Below are 17,837 nucleotides of genomic sequence, written 5' to 3' on the forward strand. Positions count from 1 at the left end.
TTTTGGGCATACAGATCTGTTGTCAGAAGAATGGGGACCTTTGCAATTAATGCATGATAATTTCTTGTTTGCACAGTTTGCTGTGTTTGGAGGATGGATGTTTTGGCATAGGTTGCACCTTTTCAGTTTTTTTTTGCAGTGTTGTTTTGTGTGACCCATTATCAGACATATTTCACACTGTATTGGCTTAGCCTTGTACTCTTTGTAGGGCTTTATCTGGCCAAATAGGGATATAGGTTCACTGAAGTTCTCTAGGGTGGAGTCCACGGTGAAAAGATAGGATTTAGATGTGTATATGCCATCATTGTTGGGTTTTCCAAGTCTGGTGACTTTTGATACTGATATTTTTTGGCCTTTGCAGTTCATAAGGCCATCCTTTAAGTCAGTTTCAGGAATACCATTAGGGATATTGTATATGACAATTTTTGTTTGGGCATGGGGAGGGCAAATCCATTGCTTTGAATGGACCTTAAAGCCTCCAAGGGAGTTAAGTGACAAAAGAGTTGTTTTTGCATTTTCAAAGCCTGCTTGAATAGATATTAAGATTGAACCATCTCTGTTGATGTTGAGGTTGAAATTAATTTTCAGGATTTTGAAGAGCTCGTCTAATTGTTTGGATGTTTTTTATTTGGAACATGGTTTCAGGAGAGGTAGGAAGAATGTGGATGAAGTACTCTTCTTCCAAAAAAGATGGGGGTGTAGTAGAAACTGTCTTTAATGGGGAGAAACTGGTGTACTGTTTTCTCTTGGATCATTTAGGAGTGACTGTTTTGAAGCCATCATCATGGAGATTTGAGTCCTCAGAGTGGACAGTGACCATGGTTTCATTGGAGTCTGAGTCCTCAGAAAGGTCACTTGGTAATGGGGAGATGGTGCCTAGCATTTGGTAATTAGTATCTCCCTTCTCAGGGGGTAATTTCATTGGGATCATGGTTGAGATAAATTCCCCACTTTATATAAATAAAAATAATCAAGAAAACTTCACTTGATAGTCCTGTTTTCACAAAATTTTCGAATTCTCTAACACAATTATTTTTAATATTCTTCTTCTTTTCTTCTTCGGCATTCCTTCCTTCTTCTTCTTCTTCTATTTAACAGCAGGCGGGCTTTTCAGTAAAACTATTTAGCCCTTTTCCTTCTGCTTCACTCTGTGGGCTACAGAGCTACTGGCTTGATTGCCTCATATTTATTAGATATATTCAGATATCTTTCAGCAGATCTTTCGACTCTAGGAGTTCAAATATAAGATGATAGATGTCGATTTCTATGCTCTGTGTGCAGGTATAGTTGGCTAGGCTCTTGACTGATAGTGGGATTTTGTGGTGTTTGAAGTATTTTAACAGTTTAGAAAGCAAGGTATGTTGTGCAGACGTCAGCATATTACATTCAAATAGGCAATGGTCAATTGTTTCATTATTCATATTACAGTGCCTGCAAAGAGGGGACAGGGGAATTGAACCACTTGAATTAGAAAGCTTATATGAGAATGCAAGGAAATTTAGTCCATTTGTTCCAGAACGAATTTTATGATAAATTTTAGAAAGATACTTATTGGGAAAGGGGGAAAAGATAGGATTAATCTTATTAAAATTAATGTCTGATAGCCTCCATCGGTAAATATCTCTAATTGGGATTGGTCTCCCACTTGGCTGGTCAATATTTATAGCATTTTTTGCTATTTCATCAAGCTGATGATTACCACTTATGCCACAGTGGCTAGGAATGTACTGAAAGTAAGTCTTTATGCCACTTGAAGCAAGATCATCAATAATACTGAGACAATGATAAGTGTCAATGTCCAACTTATATTGAGGAGCTGAGGCCAGCAACTCAAGGCTTGATAAAGAGTCGGAATAGATGATAATATTATTCAATTTTTCAATCGAAGATTGGTTTTGCTTAAGGTGTTCTAATGCAATGATTATGGCATTTAACTCAGCACACATTATAGATAAATTATTAAATAATATATCGCCCATTGCAATTTTCAGTTGAGGAAGGAAAACACCACTTGCAACCTTCTCATTCATTTTTGACCCATCAACAAACATTTGGAAGTGATTTTTATAGGTAATTGTATTAAGTTCTGCAAATTTTTTCTGAACAAAAGCAATGGGGGTTAAATCTTTATTCCATTTTGAAAATTCAGTATTTATTATGGGAAATGACCAATTCCATGGAGAGGATTGGGGGAAAGTAGGTGCAATAGACTTTGCTGGTACAGGGAACTTCTTTTGAATATTGGCATACTCATCTGCAATACCTCTATACATGGTTGGATTTCTTAACCAATTATGTAATGTGTGTGAGCTATTTGATTCAATTTTTGTAATGTTTTATCAAGAGAAAGCTACGTCTATCCCTTATTGTTGTTAATCCACTCTCCATAAGCAGAAACTTGGTGCTTGTGGGTTTCCTAAGACCAAATATGAGACGTATTATATCATTTTGAGTTGTTTCAATTTTTTGCATCTAGGTCTTTGCACATGCACCATATACAATGAGCCCATAGTCAATATGGGGTCTTATATGTGATTTATAAAACTGGAGTAAGGTTTTCTCCTTACAACCCCAGGGTGTGGAAAGAAGTCTTTTTAGTATATTTGCTTTTCTATAACATTTTTTTATTGTGTTTGAAATGTGGAGGTGGAAATTAAGTTTTTGGTCAAGCATGAGACCTAGGTAATTAATATTATTATCTTCTGGAATAGTTGTTTTATTTAGAGTTAGTTTTGCATTAACATGGTTTAGCTTCCTGTGAAATTGGATTATTTTTGACTTGGTGGGTGCAATGGTTAAATCTGAATTTTGAGAGAATTTTTCAAACTGGAAAAGTGACTTTTGAAGATTTGACTGTGCTATCTGAAAAGTGTAGCCAGATGACCATAGCACCAGATCATCAGCATATTGTAGATTCGTGTGGGGTAGGTTCATGTCCCAGAGATATAGGGCAAATAGGAGGCAACTGAGGACTGCTCCCTGAGGTAGGCCTTTGGATATTGTCTTTTGGGGTGAAGAGGCTGAACCAACACAAACAATGAAACTTCGCACTTCTATGAAGGATTTAATAAAGGATACTAGCTTGGGAGGTACTCCAAGGTTTGCAAGTTTATTTAAAAGGATTTGGTGGTTCACATTGTCATATGCTCCTTCAAAATCAAGGAAAGCTGCCACTAGGATATTATTTTTTGAGAAAGATTCATTTATTGCATTTGTTAGCAAAATGAAAGCATCTGTTGAGGAGTGGTATTTCCTGAATCCAGTTTGAGTGTGTGGGATCATGTTATTTTTCTCAACAAACCAGAGGAGTCTGTGATAAATCATTTTCTCCATTATTTTCCCCATCACAGGTGTAATCATTATGGGCCTATAAGACTCAGGGTTATCTTTTGGTTTATTTTTCCTTAGGATTGGTAGGAGGGACGAACATTTCCATATATTGGGGAACCTAGACGATGCCCAAGCGTGATTATAACAATTTAGCAGTTCTTGTTTATATGAAGGTGTGAGATTCTTTATCCATGTGGGGTGTATATTGTCATAGCTGCTGCTAGTTTTGGACCTAATATGATGTATTGCATTATTCAATTCCTGGATTGAAAATGGATTAGTTATGTACTCGGATCCTGGGCGTGGTTGGTAACTAGGGTTCATAGGAATTGTGGACAGATTGCTTTGATTGTTTGATGTTAGCTTATTAACAAAAAGAGTTGCAAATAGGTTAGCCTTTTCAATATCATTGTCATAATGGGTATTATTATGTATAAGCTCATACAGGAGTGGGTTTGGAGAAGTCTTTTTCCCACAAATGTGGCTTATGACTTTATGTATAATTGGCTCATGCGTTTCTCTGGAGAGATTATTTGCAAAAATATTCCAGTATTTATATTTAGCATCTATTATAGTCCTTTTTAGATTAGATTCTGCTTGTAATTTTTTAAATATGTAGGAGGTGTTTGTTTTTTTATGAAATCTGTCCTAGCTGCCTTTTTTATTCTCCATTTATTTAGGCACTCATTTGTCCACCATGCTTTAGGAATTTATTTATGGAATTTTTTCTTAGGTGTTGTCCTGGGGATAGTATGATTAGCTGCATTTATTAGTAAAGATGTCAAGGCTTCAGCATGTGTGTCAACTGTTGTGTTAGAAATGCATGAACTTTGGGTGAAACTTGTAATTTCATCATTTAGCTTATTTTGGAAAATAGACCAATTTGCTTTAGCGTTGATATATTTGGAGGTATTTCTAAAAATGTCGACCCAGTTCTTCTCTTTTTTCTTCTCAAAATGACATGCTAACCATGATGAAAGATTGCCGCTCCTATAAGAATTAAATAAAAAAAACAAGTTTTTTTAACTGAAAGTAAGGAACGACGTTAAAACTTAAAACGAACAGAAATTATTCCGTATATGAAGGGGGCTGTCCCCTCCTCAACGCCTCGCTCTTTACGCTAAAGTTTTTGTATTGTTTAAAAAAATAGAGTTGTGAGAAAGTCAAACTTTAGCGTAAGGAGCGAGGCGTTGAGGAGGGGACAGCCCCCTTCATATACGGAATAATTTCTGTTCGTTTTAAGTTTTAACGTCGTTCCTTACTTTCAGTTAAAAAACTTGTTTTTTTTATTTAATTTTTGAACGTTTTTGAATTAATGCAGGTTTTGATTTTGGCTCACCGTACATGAATAATTAAAACAAAATTTGCATATTATATTTGGTTAAATGGCTTTCTCGAAACTTGTTTAATTTTATTTACGAACGTTTTTATTAGTAATAAATATACGTAACTTAAAATTAACTTACGTAACGAACTTCTATATTCATAAATTTTTAACACGTATACTAGGGGGTTCGGCCCCTAGTCAATACCCTGCTCTTTAAACTATAGTTCGAATTTTTTTTCCAGTTCTTTAAAAATGACCTCTTAATCACAATCAGTTGATCAGTTGAAAAACTTGTTTTTTTTTATTTAATTCCTGATCTTTTTCTTTAATAATGCTGGGAAATCCGGCGCCCCCTTCATAGCAATGTCCCTTCCCCCATGAAAACTTCCTTCATAGACAGATCCTTCCATATAGCCCCCGTCCCTCGCCTTCCCCCCCCGACCAGAAAAAATGTCCTCTGAAAAAGTCTGTATACTTCCCAATAACCAAAACTATATGTTAACATTGAGTAAAGTTCATAACTTTCAGCCCTCCCCCTGGGGACTTTGGGGGATCAAGTCATCCTAAAAGACATTTTTATCATATTTTCGAACATGCTGAACAAAATGGCTATCTGAAAATGTTGATCAGGTGACTTTGGAAACAATGAGTGTATAAGGGGGTCTTGTTGCACTCCATTTTTTTGGTCAATTATAAAAGGCAGTAGCACTTTTAATCTTCGTTCAAATGAAACCTCACACGATGTTCTAGGACCACTAGGTTAATACGATCACCCCTGGAGAAAAAACAAAAAACAAACAAACAAACAAATAAACACGCATCCGTGATCTTTCTTCTGGCAAAAAATGTAAAATTCCACATTTTTGTAGATAGGAGCTTGAAACCTCTACAGTAGGGTTCTCTGATACGCTGAATATGATGGTGTGATTTTCATTAATGTTCTATAACTTTTAGGGGTCTTTCCCCCTTTTTTCGAAAATCAACCAAATTTTCTCAGGCACGTAACTTTTGATGGGTAAGATTAAACTTAATGAAACTTATATATTTCAAATCAGAATTAAAATCTGATTCTTTTGATGTATCTATTGGTATCAAAATCCCGTTTTTTAGAGTTTTGGTTATCATTGAGCCGGGTCGCTCCTTACTTACAGTTCGTTACCACGAACTGTTTGAAAATTCCATAACAGCCAAACAGTAACCAACGATACTTTAAAGCCCAGCTCCCACTAGCACCCAAGAACCCAAAACATTTACTTTGGTATCCACGAACACAGCGGGCCTAAAACTCCCAACTTAAAAGATAAATAAAAGCACATTCATTTATTAAATAATACGGCCAAATACTGTTATTTTATCTTTTCTATTGCAAATTCTTCTTTCTTCTTTAAATGGCGGTTAAAAAAATTATTATCTTTACTTAAGTTTGTCAATCAAATATATTGTTGACATGCATAAAAGAATTCTACTAGTCACAAAGATTGGAGTCAGCAAACCAATGTGTCGGCAAAGGGTACTTGACAAAGAGAGATCATATCAAGTTAAAAGAGGGGAAATTTGGTTTCTGTCGGCAAACACATTTCGCAGAGACATATCAAGTTACAGGAGAAATCAACTATGGGTTCTTTCTGGGCGTTCAGAAATATTTCAAATATGTCATTCATTTTTGGGTTCTGATAAATTAAAAATGCTTGTATTACATACTTGTGGGCGTTGGCCTTGCTTGGGCTTATGATGTCCTATACAGTGTTTTTATCAAGTGAAAAATAATTCATACTTATATTTTTGGCCAAATAAGTATTCAAATAATCAATTTATTGTGAGTATAATTTTATTTTTAACTTGGGCGCCAGATTCAAAGGTAAATATAAACCTTTGCTGAAACCGGATCTAGCTTCCAGGATCAAAGATTTGATACTTTAGCTACTCGGCTTCCAGAGTCCAAGCACCCAGGATCAAAAAAGAGCTTTAGACTTTGGGCCTGGGAGCTTATCCTCAAAATTTCAGCTCAATCCAATCCTTCCTTCCATATTTTCCAAAAACCAAATATCAATTTTTGTTGGGATTTGCTTGCATCAAAAATAGATACTGGACGCTAAAATAATAAGTCTGTAAGTGTCTCTGTGGTACAATGGTTGCTTTTCCTGACTGTCAGGTGGGAGATCCGGGTTTAATTCAATGTCAGATAAAATTCTTTATAGACTGAAATTAAATTTTAAAAAAGAAACTGGATTTTAAAAATAAGGAAAAATGGAAAAAAAATATTTTTTAATGTGATTTTTGACTTTTACAAAATAATGGCGGGAAATCCGGCTCCCCCTCAGTAGAATTCTTTTGTGTATACCCGCACCATCTGTGATTTGCTAACTTTAGATATGATATTTGGCTCTTGTCGGCAAACACATTTCGCAGAGATATGTCAAGTTACAGGAGAGATCAACTTTGGGTTCTTTCTGGGCGTTCAGAAATATTTCAAATATGTCATTCATTTTTGGGTTCGGATAAATTAAAAATGCTTGTATTACATGCATGCGGGCGTTGGCCTTGTTTGGGCTTATGATGCACTATACAGTGTTTTTATTAAGTGAAAAATAATTCATACTTATATTGTCGGCCAAATAATTATTCAAATAATCAATTTATTGTCAGTATAATTTTATTTTTAACTTGGGTGCCAGATTCAAAGGTAAATAAACACAAGATCGCATGGGATTTTGCGGGTTCGCGAGTTCCTTGCGCTTTTTCTTCTTTGCCTCCAGTAAAAATCGCTATTTAGAGAAGAAAGAAGAATTTGCTGTACCAAAGGTAAAATAACTTAATATTTGGTTTTATGAATTGATACTTGGGTGTGCTTGTATTTATCTTCCAAGTTGGGAGCTGTGGGCGCTATGGGTTCTTGGGCGCTAAAGTAAATGTTGCTTTGATCCTGGAAGCTAGATCCAGTTACAGCAAAGGTTTATATTTACCTTTGAATCTGGCGCCCAATTTAAAAATAAAATTATACTGACAATAAATTGATTATTTGAATACTTATTTGGCCGAAAATATAAGTATGAATTATTTTTCACTTGATAAAAACACTGTATAGGGCATCATAAGCCCAAGCAAGGCCAACGCCCAAAGGCCCAAGCAAGCAAAGGTTTATATTTACCTTTGAATCTGGCACCCAAGTTAAAAATTAAATTATACTGACAATAAAAATAAATCGAACAATCGAAAATAAATGTGGTCTGCTTCAAGGGGAAGGCTCGTAGACCCCTCCTTCTCCCATTTCTGAGGGGGGGGGAATTTTGGAGGGATAACAAAAATTCTCAGAATTGAAAATACAGCGTGATCTGCCTCAAGGGGAAGGCTCAGCGGCCCCTTCGTCCCCCATTTCTGAGGGCAGGGGAGGGGGGGTCAATTTTGGAGGGAAAACCAAAAATGATCAGAATCGAAAAATGCTCAGGCAAACTATTACAGTTATATTATCGAAGTTTTCGCCACTTCGCAGCAGAGATCTTTGTTTTCAAATCATTTGCTTGCTATTATTAAAGAGAAACGTTAAATGATCCATGCCTTTTTTCTTTTCTTTTTTTGAGAAATTCGTAGGTGCAATGTCGATTTCTGTCGGCACAGTTTCGTCCCCCCCCCTCTAAAGGAAAATTGCTAGCAATGCCCCTGGCCTTGGCTACAACTAGAAGTATTCGAGACAAGAGTATAATTTTATTTGGCAACCGAGTGTCAATCCCCCCCCCCGGAAATCCTGGATCTGCCACTGTTTCTAAGTTGTAAATGTAATAGAAAATTCTTTTTTTTTGTAGGGAATCTGCATAATTTTCTGCAATGACGTGGAAAAACTTTTTGAAGTTCCCTCCAGGACTTTTCTGAAACTCCGCCCCTGGCCACAACCTTATTATTTAACTATTACCTGTAAATACTTTTTTAATACTTTTTTTAACTGATCTCTCAATGCAATACTCATGCGAAAGACCCCCCCCCTCCCCTATTGCTAAGCCGCATTTCATACTTTGTCGATGCGGATTACTCTTGCCCCAGATGTAATAGAGGTATTGAAGATGTGGCCCATGTTCTAGCCGAGTGCCAACAACTTTTCCTGTTACGGGGAAAGTCTTTTGAGGTTGGTAGCTTGGGGTTCCCGGGGATTCTGAAGACGACAGTAAAAAGGACAATCATGCAGTTTTATAAATATGTAAATGAAGCGTTGACAGCAATAACTGAAACTTGATTATTATTTTCTTTTAGTTATTTATTTATTTATTTCATTTTATTTTATTTGTTTAATTATTTTATTTTATTTTATTTTATTTTTTTTGGGGGGGGGGGGAGAAGTTAGATTTTATGCTATTTTTTTGTGGAGTGTAATTAAGAATACTGTGTTGTATGGCCTATTTTTTGGCTTATAATAAATCTATTATTATTATTTTTACTTTTCGTAATGAAATTTATGGTGAGTCAAGAATACAATATTTGTTCTTACGCTTCTTCAGATCGTGAGCTTCTTTGAACAATTAGTTCTGTGTGATCTTCACAAGCACTTCGACTTGAATGCTTGACTAGTACCAAAGTGCAACCTCTTCCATAGCTTCTAAGTCCGTTTCGTAACTGTCTTTATCACATCAACCAGCATCTTTGAAAAAGACAATTCTCCTTGCAAACTCGATGATTCACCGTCATTGGAATTTCATTCATAAAGTTACATGAGGTTCGACCGCAACTTTCAACCGGCATCTTTGAAAAAGAGAATTCTCCTTGCAGACTCGAAGATTCACCGTCATTGGATTTACTTATTCGGATTGTTCTTTTCATTTACGTTTATTAGTTGACTATAATTTAGTAACATTTCTTTTTATTGAAATTTATTAGATATGAATTTATTAGATTTATTTTAATTATTTGTCAAATTATTATTAAATAATCTATTTATTCAATAATTTTTCATTTTTTTTTATTTATGTTTATAAGTTTTTAGAATTTATTTCATAAAATTTATTGATTTATTTATTTTTATCGGCTTGCGAAGGTTCCTACTAGTCCTATATTGTGTGGTTTTTTTCGATACCTGGAAATGTGGAAATGCTTTTTCTTTGTTTTCTTTACCAGGAAGCCCCTTTTAGCGTCAGTGTGCCCTGAATATGTGAAGTCGAAATCCATGTGGTTATATTTTTAGTCGTGGTCATCAGGGCCTTATCCAGGGGGGATACCAGGTTTTTAACCCCTCCCCCTTCAAAAAACTTCCTTGACTCGCAAATTCATAGTATCTTAAAAGTGCTTTAATCTAGCTGAAGTCCGTTAGGTAATCTTGCTGAAGTCCGTTGGGCTAATTTCAAAAAAGGATATTTTTTGGTACTCTCTCGCCACCAAAACAAAAATATATTGTTGGTATGTGTGTAGAGCATGGCATGGTTACCGCTAGGGCAACAGTCTAACCGTTGACGGTTTTAGGTATCCGTGAATAAGTTCTAAGGCGAAAGTGGAAGTTGGGACAAATTTTTGGAGGTGCCCACCTCACCTGCCCAGAGTCTCAGGCAAGTGACCCTAAATTTGAAAAAGTGGAAATTGACTCAGATTTTCTAAACTGAGCTGAGACAATGAATAGATACTATTGGGAAAGTGACTGGAGACGCTGGGCATCCGTGAACAAGTGCTAAATTGAGAGAGGAATTTGGGACAATATTTGGGGGCGCCCACCCGCCCAGAGTCTCGTGCAAGTGACCCAAAAATTTAAAAAATGTGTAAAAAATTAAAATTTTTTTCCGACTTTGGGGCTAAGCTTAGGCAACGAATAAGTACTATTTGAAATATAAAAATGGCTTTAAACGATTGTTTTGCCTGTTATTTCAAGCACATTTATGGTCCTATGTCAATTTTATATTCTTGGTCAACCTTCTTAAGACCATAGGCGGGTGTGCCTTGTTTGCCTCTTTTTTTAAATTCTTGACCAGCATGCCTAAGACTCTAGGCAGGCATGCCTTTCCAAAAACTAACCTGACAAGTATGTGTCCAATAAGAGAGTCATTCATACTCCTGCCATTAACCCGTGCCCCAGCCATTTAAACATTTGCCTCTCAATTACTTGGACTATCTGTCTTGGCTTTTCTCTGTCTACAATTACCCAGCCCGGTCTTGATGCAACCTATGCAACCTATTGCCCAAAATACTTGATAACTTCAATTCAATGCAGATCACGCTGTATTTTTGATTCTGAGCATTTTTTTCCCCTCCAAAATTGACCCCCCCTCCCCTGCCCTCAGAAAGGGGGGAAGGAAGGGCCTCTGAGCCTTCCCCTTGAGGCAGATACCATTTATTTTCGATTCTGAGTATTTTTGGTTTTCCCTCCAAAATTGACCCACCCCCTCCCAAAATTGACCCCCCCCTCCCCTGCCCTCAAAAATGGGGGAAGGAGGGGCCGCTGAGCCGTCCCCCTTAGGCATGTCACGATTTATATTCGATTCTGAGTAATTTGGTTTATCTCATAAACATTACCCCTTCCCCTCAGAACGAAGAGACGAAGGGGTCTAGGAGCCTTCCCCTCGAAACAGGCCGCATTTATTTTCAATTATTCGGTTTATTTCCATGGTCCTTATAATTTTATTTTTAAATTGGGTGCCAGGTTCAAAGGTAAATATAAACCTTTGCTTGCTTGGGCCTTTGGGCGTTGGCCTTGCTTGGGCTTATGATGCCCTATACAGTGTTTTTATCAAGTGAAAAATAATTCATACTTATATTTTCGGCCAAATAAGTATTCAAATAATCAATTTATTGTCAGTATAATTTTATTTTTAACTTGGGCGCGAGATTCAAAGGTAAATATAAGCATTTGTTGTAACTGTATTCAGCTTTCAGTATCAAATCAACAGTAAACTTATTACCCAGGAACCCAGAGGGCCCGCAGCTCCAAAATTTAAATACAAAGGCAGTCAAGCTAAAGTATCAATTTATAAAACCAAACTGTAAGTTGTTATACCTTTTGTACAGAAAATTCTTCTTTCTTCTTTAAATAGCAATTTTTACTGGAGGCAAATAATAAAAATCGCAAGGAACTCGCGAACTCGCAAAATCCCATGCTATCTGGTGTTTATTTACATTTGAATCCGCCGCCCAAGTTAAAAATAAAATTATACTGACAATAAATTGATTATTTGAATACTTATTTGGCCGAAAATATAAGTATGAATTATTTTTCACTTAATAAAAACACTGTATAGGGCATCATAAGCCCAAGCAAGGCTGACGCCCGCATGCATGTAATACAAGTATTTTTAATTAATCAGAACCCAAAAATGAATGACATATTTGAAATATTTCTGAACGCTCAGAAAGACCCCACAGTTGATCCCTCCTGTAACTTGATATGTCTCTGCGAAATGTGTTTGCCGACAGAAGCCAAGTATCATATCTAAAGTTAGCAAATCACAGATGGTGCGGGAACCAACACTGAATGATATATCTCGAATATTTGTAACAAGCAAATTGCCTCTTTGTGAAATGCGTTTGTCGACAGAAGTCAAATCTCCCCTCCTGTAATTGATAATGATATCTCTTTGCCCTATTCACCTTGCCGACACAATGCACTTGCTGACGTAAATTAAATATATCTTTGTGAGCAGTAGAATTATTTTGTGTACGCCCGCATCATCTGGTATTTGCTACCTTTAGATATCACACTTTTTTCAATCCCTATTTAAAGAAGAAATAGACCATAAATTTGCTTTGCTAAAGCTTATGTTAGTATTTATTTTTCAAGTTGGGAGCTGTGGGTTCTGGGCGCTGGGCGCTAAAGTATTAATGAATTTGGGTTCTTTGGGTGCTAGCGGGCGCTGGGCTTTAAAGTATCGTTGGTCAAACAGTACCGAGAATCATCAAAATTTCGTTGCCCGACATTCACACCTATCCTTGGTAAAAAGCAAATCTTCACTCTCTTCCTCGATGATCCTGGGAAACTCAAACTTACTTCGCAAAACCTATTTGAAGCTTAAGAACAAGAATCGTTTCTAAGTCTGATAAGTACTTAACAAAAAAATTCTTTATGTCTCTAAGGACTAATTAGCACTTGTTGGGGTTAGAAGGTCAATTATGTTGAAAGAGCAGTAGGTTTTCTGGGACACAGAGATTGAAATATAAGGGGGTTTAAGTGTTGCTAAATATTTCTGAATGTTTGAGTCAAATAGGGAAAATATTGGCAGTGGAGGCGTCTCCCGAATGTGTTTGCTTTGGACGAGCTACGAAGGAGTTTCTTTGCAATGTTGTGGAGGCTATTTCAAAAGAATTCAAATCGAAAATTTACGGTGGATACATATATTGATCAAGTATTTCAAACTATCCAAATTGTAGAACACAAGACACTATGAAAATTTGGAGGAATTTCTGTTCTGAGAAGCTATAAGAATTTTAAGATCCCTGGTGCACAGGCTAAATAAGCTTCCTTTACCGTTGTTTGCGTGCCTTTTTTGGGATAGCTTCATTATCCAGAGAACCCAGAATTCAAAACTACTGGGAAATGAAGCCCCTAAATTATCAAATTGCTGGTTCCCGGTTCCCGCCGTAATTACTTTGAGACAAACCGGAGCTGGCCTTTTTCCAAAGTTTTATTAAGCCCAGTGCTAATTAACAGATTCAAGTGCAGATATCGGAATCTATGAATAAAAACTGAAATTTACCTATTGGCCAAGACAGAACAAGTTCAATGCTTTGTTACCCTTCAAATGGAAGAAACCCATGTTTTATTGCAAAAATCAATAGCAGAGAATTTAAAATCCATGTCATGATTTGAATAATTCTTTTTCTGATGGATTTATCCATGGTAGTTGCAACTTGCTAAAATTCCTTTTTAACCAACAAAAACCCACAAAAAAGCTTTGAATGAGCCAAATTATATACTTTAAGATTACTCTTTAAAGTTACACATAGTTCGTTCTATAAAAAAAAAATAAAGGAAATGTAAAAATAACTGAATCACACCTATTCTGACATAATTTTCTAGCCAATCTAAATTTGCCAGTCCTAGTGATTAATCACTTTTCGTAGTGCTTGTTTTGCCTTTTCTATCCCAGTGATTTTATTCTGAATAAAAATTTTAGTGACATTTGAAAAAATCTAGGTGTTACAAAAAAATTCTGGCCAAAAATGAAATCAAAATATAATAAAAGACCAGTTCGATCAGACATCCCAGCGGCTCATACTTGACCGAGTTATTTAGGGGGTATAAAGAGGGAATGTATAGAATTAAGCATGGAAATTTTGAGTGATTTTGCGTAGTTTCCAGTGAGAAAAAGAGATTATGGTTTGGTAATGGAAACTTTTTCCCCAGAAATTAGGAAGGCTGTCAAAAATATGGAAGGAGGGTGTGGACCAGGAAAAGATAGAATACCAAATGTTTTGATAGAAAGGTCGCTCAGTGCGATATTCCCCGTATTAGTTCACATATTGAATAGAATTATTAGCGACAAAGTATGGCCTTCTACTAGAGGACACCGATGATGGCACCTATATTTAAAAAGGATATTCCTATGGATTATGAGAGTTGTAGGCAAATAGCCTTAGCTCCTTTACTTAGCGAAATTCTAGAAAGATTTTTAATGGCCGATGAAATGATTAGTTAGATGGTTTTGGATTTATGACAGAAGAACAGGGAGGTTTCAGAGAAGGTTATTGTACTACGGATAGAGTGTTTGGTTTAAGTGGGCTAATTGAAAAGTATGGATCAGGAAAAAACAAGTTGTATCTTGCGTTTTTTGCCTTTAAAAAAGGCGTTTGACAATATAAAGAGAGTTCAGCTTAAAAGCTCCTTGACGATGTATGTCTACCTTCTTATTTTATTAATTTCTTTTTATGTATATATTTTGAAACTAATGCTTTAGTAAGAGTACATGGATTTGTACTTTCGAGGCCGTTTAAAATTAAGAAAGGAGTAAATCTGAGAAGCACCTTATCATCTCAAATTTTTGGTCACCCATCTCAACTGTAGAAAAAAATAAGTGCTCCAACACTGAGCTTAGGTAATAAAAACTTCTCAGTTTTGTTATTTACAGATGACACTGCTCTAGTGGCAAGAGTGGTCGGTGATTTATAAAGGTTATTAGATCTAACAAAAGAATATCTAAAGACGAAGTGCCTTCAGGAAAATGTTCAGAAATCAAGTGTGTTTATATTTAAAAACAGAAATGATAAATTAGAAAGTAGGTTTTTGTTTGAAGGCGAGGAGAGTCAAGTTCCAGATAAATGAAGTACCATGGATATATTTTTCGAAATAAAAAATGATGGAATTCAAATATGAAGGAGACATTAAACCGGGGAAGAGAAGCAATGTTTATAATTTACTAAAATAATGTAATGGGAATAAAGAATTTGTCGTTGCAAAAAAGGGCTTTTCTATCGAAATTAAATAAAAAAAACTTTTTCCGCAAAATAATTTTTTCAAAGAAAAGTAAAGAACTCCATTAAACGAAAAATGAGCAAAAATAAAATCAAATAATCTACCAGGCGTAAAATTACCACAAATCAGCATCGATAAATAAATGAAACCAAAAACGAACAGAAATTACAGTAATTAACCGAGTCAAACTCAAAACGGGCAGAAATTAACATAAGTTGGGCGCAAAACCCCTATGCCTTCCCAAGGCCAGAACAAAATTTGCAATTTACTGAAAATTGTAAATATTTTTACTTTTATAACTTTAATAAATAGAATAACATTAATATTTTGATTACTAAATATCAGTATATGTATATTAAACTGACAGTGCACATTGATTTGTATTTTTTCAGTAAAGAGCAAATTTTGTTCTGGCCTTGGGAAGGCAAGACCAGATTTTAATAAAAACCTTATATACCCCCAAGGCATAACTTATAATCCTTTCCCTGAGGCAGGGCCGTATCCAGGATTTTTGTTCAGGGGGGGTTTTACTAATTTTTGACTTTCTAACTTTTGACTCAGTTTTCGACTAATTTTACTGATTTTTACCTAGGTTTTACTAATTTTCGACTTATTTTCGACTCAGTCAAAAATTTCGGGGGGGGGGGGGGGTCAAACCGGGTCAACCCCCCTCCCCCCCCCCCTGGATACGGCCTTGCCCTGAGGGCTGTGGGGGAGTGTCTTCCTCAAAAAAATTTTTCTATCTGAAAATCAACTACGCTGAACAAAATGGCTATCTCAAAATTCTTATTGGATGTGTTTTCTATCAAGAAATCAACTACGCTGAACAAAATGGCTATCACAAAATTGTGATTGGATGTGTTTGGGGGAATGATGGGCGCGGGGGGGGCTAGTTGCCCTCCACTCCCTTTCGACTCTCAAAAAAGGCACTAGCCCTTTCAATTTCCAATTGAATGAGCCCTTTTGAAGTTTCTACGACTAATCTTTCAATAAAAACTTTATATGCCCCCAGGGCATATCTCATAATCCTTGCCCTGAGGGTTGTGGGGGAGTGTCCTCCTCAAAAACATATTTTCTATCTGGAAATCAACTACGCTGAACAAAATGGCAATATCATAATATTGAGTGGATGTGTCTGGGGAAATGATGGGCGTGGGGGGGGGGGGGGCTAGTTGCCCACCAATCGCTTTCGAGTATTAAAAAGGGCACTAACCCTTTGAATTTCCAATTGAATGTGTATTTTTTTAATTTTCTACGACAAAACCTTCCATAAAAACCTTATATGTCCCCAGGGCATAACTTAAAACCCTTGCCCTGAGGGTTGTGGGGGAGTTTCCTCCTCAAAAACATATTTTCTATAGGGAAATCAACTACTCTAAACAAAATGGCTATTTCAAAATTTTAATTGGATGGGTTCTGGGGAATGATGGGGGTGGGGGGGGGGCTAGTTGCCCTCCAATCATTTTCGACTATTAAAAAGGGCACTAGCCCTTTGAATTTCCAATCGAATGAGCTTTCTTTGAAGTTTCTACGACAACGCCTTCTTTAAAAACCTTATGTGCCCCCATGGCATAACTTAAAACCCTCGCCCTAAGCGTTTTGGGGAAGAGTCGTCCTCAAAAACATATTTTCTATATGAGAATCAACTACGCTGGACAAAATGGCTATCTCAAAATTTTGATTACATGTGTTTGGGGAAATGATGGGCGTGGGGGGGGGGCTAGTTGCCCTCCAATCCCTTTCGACTATTAAAAAGAGCTCTAGCTCTTTGAATTTCCAATCGAATGAGAATTTTTCGAAGTTTCTATGAGAACGCCTTCTATAAAAACCTTATATGCCCCCAGGTCATAACATTCAACCCTTTTCCTGAGTGCTGTGGGGGAGGGTCCTCCTCAAAAACCTATTTTCTATCTGTAATTCAACTCCACTGCACAAAGTGGCTATCTCAAAATTTTGATTGCATGTGTTGAGGGGAATGATGGGCGTGGGGGGGGGTCTAGTTGCCCTCCAATCACTTTCGACTATTAAAAAGGGCACTAGCCCTTTGAATTTCCAATTGAATGAGCCCTTTTGAAGTTTCCACGACAACTCCTTCTTTAAAAACCTTGTATGCCCCCAGGGCATAACTTAAATCCTTGTACCTGAGGGTTGTGGGGGATTGTCCTCCTCTAAAAGATAAGTTACGTATGAAAATAAACTACGTTGAACAAAACGGCTGTATCAAAATTTTAATAGGGTGTATTTGGAGAAATGATGGGCGTGGGTGGGGGGGGGCTAGCTGCTCTCCAATCACTTTCGACTATTAAAAAAGGCACTAGCCCTTTCAATTTCCGATTGAATGAGCCCTTTTGAAGTTTCTACGACAAAGCGTTCAATAAAAACTTTATATGCCCCCAGGGCATAACTTATTATTCTTGTCCTGAGGATTGTGGGGGAGTGTTCTCCTCAAAAATATGTTTTCTATCTGGAAATCAACTACACTGAACAAAATGGCTATCTCAAAATTTTCATTTGCTGTGATGGGGGGACTGAGGAGTGGGGGGGGGGGGCTAGTTGCCCTCCAATAGCTTTCGACTATTAAAAAGGGCACTAGCCCTTTGAATTTCCAATCGAATGAGCTTCTTTGAAGTTTCTACGACAGCGCCTTCTTTAAACACCTTATATGCCCCCAGGGCATAACTTAAAACCCTTGCCCTGACGGCTCTGGGGGAGTTTCCTCCTCAAAAACATATTTTCTATGTGGAAATCAACTACGCTGAACAAAATGGCTATCTCAAATTTTTGATTGGATGTGTTTGGGGAAAGGTT

At 36.7% G+C, this 17,837-nt stretch overlaps 1 protein-coding gene across 1 annotated transcript in view; it reads right to left on the reverse strand.

Annotated features, from left to right (window-relative positions):
• Neos (nuclear receptor coactivator protein neosin) overlaps positions 1–1,060 on the reverse strand; it is a 59,593-nt gene extending 58,533 nt beyond the window's left edge. The window contains exon 1 of the mRNA XM_089100390.1: positions 986–1,060. The gene's annotated coding sequence lies outside the window, so the exon portion shown is untranslated. The remainder of the gene's footprint in view (positions 1–985) is intronic.
• Positions 1,061–17,837: the final 16,777 nt, after the last annotated feature.

This window comes from Artemia sp. Qi Xiang Cuo, chromosome 14 (assembly GCF_049724085.1).
Source record: "Artemia sp. Qi Xiang Cuo chromosome 14, ASM4972408v1, whole genome shotgun sequence".
In the NCBI taxonomy this organism is placed as follows: Eukaryota; Metazoa; Arthropoda; class Branchiopoda; order Anostraca; family Artemiidae; genus Artemia; species Artemia sp. Qi Xiang Cuo.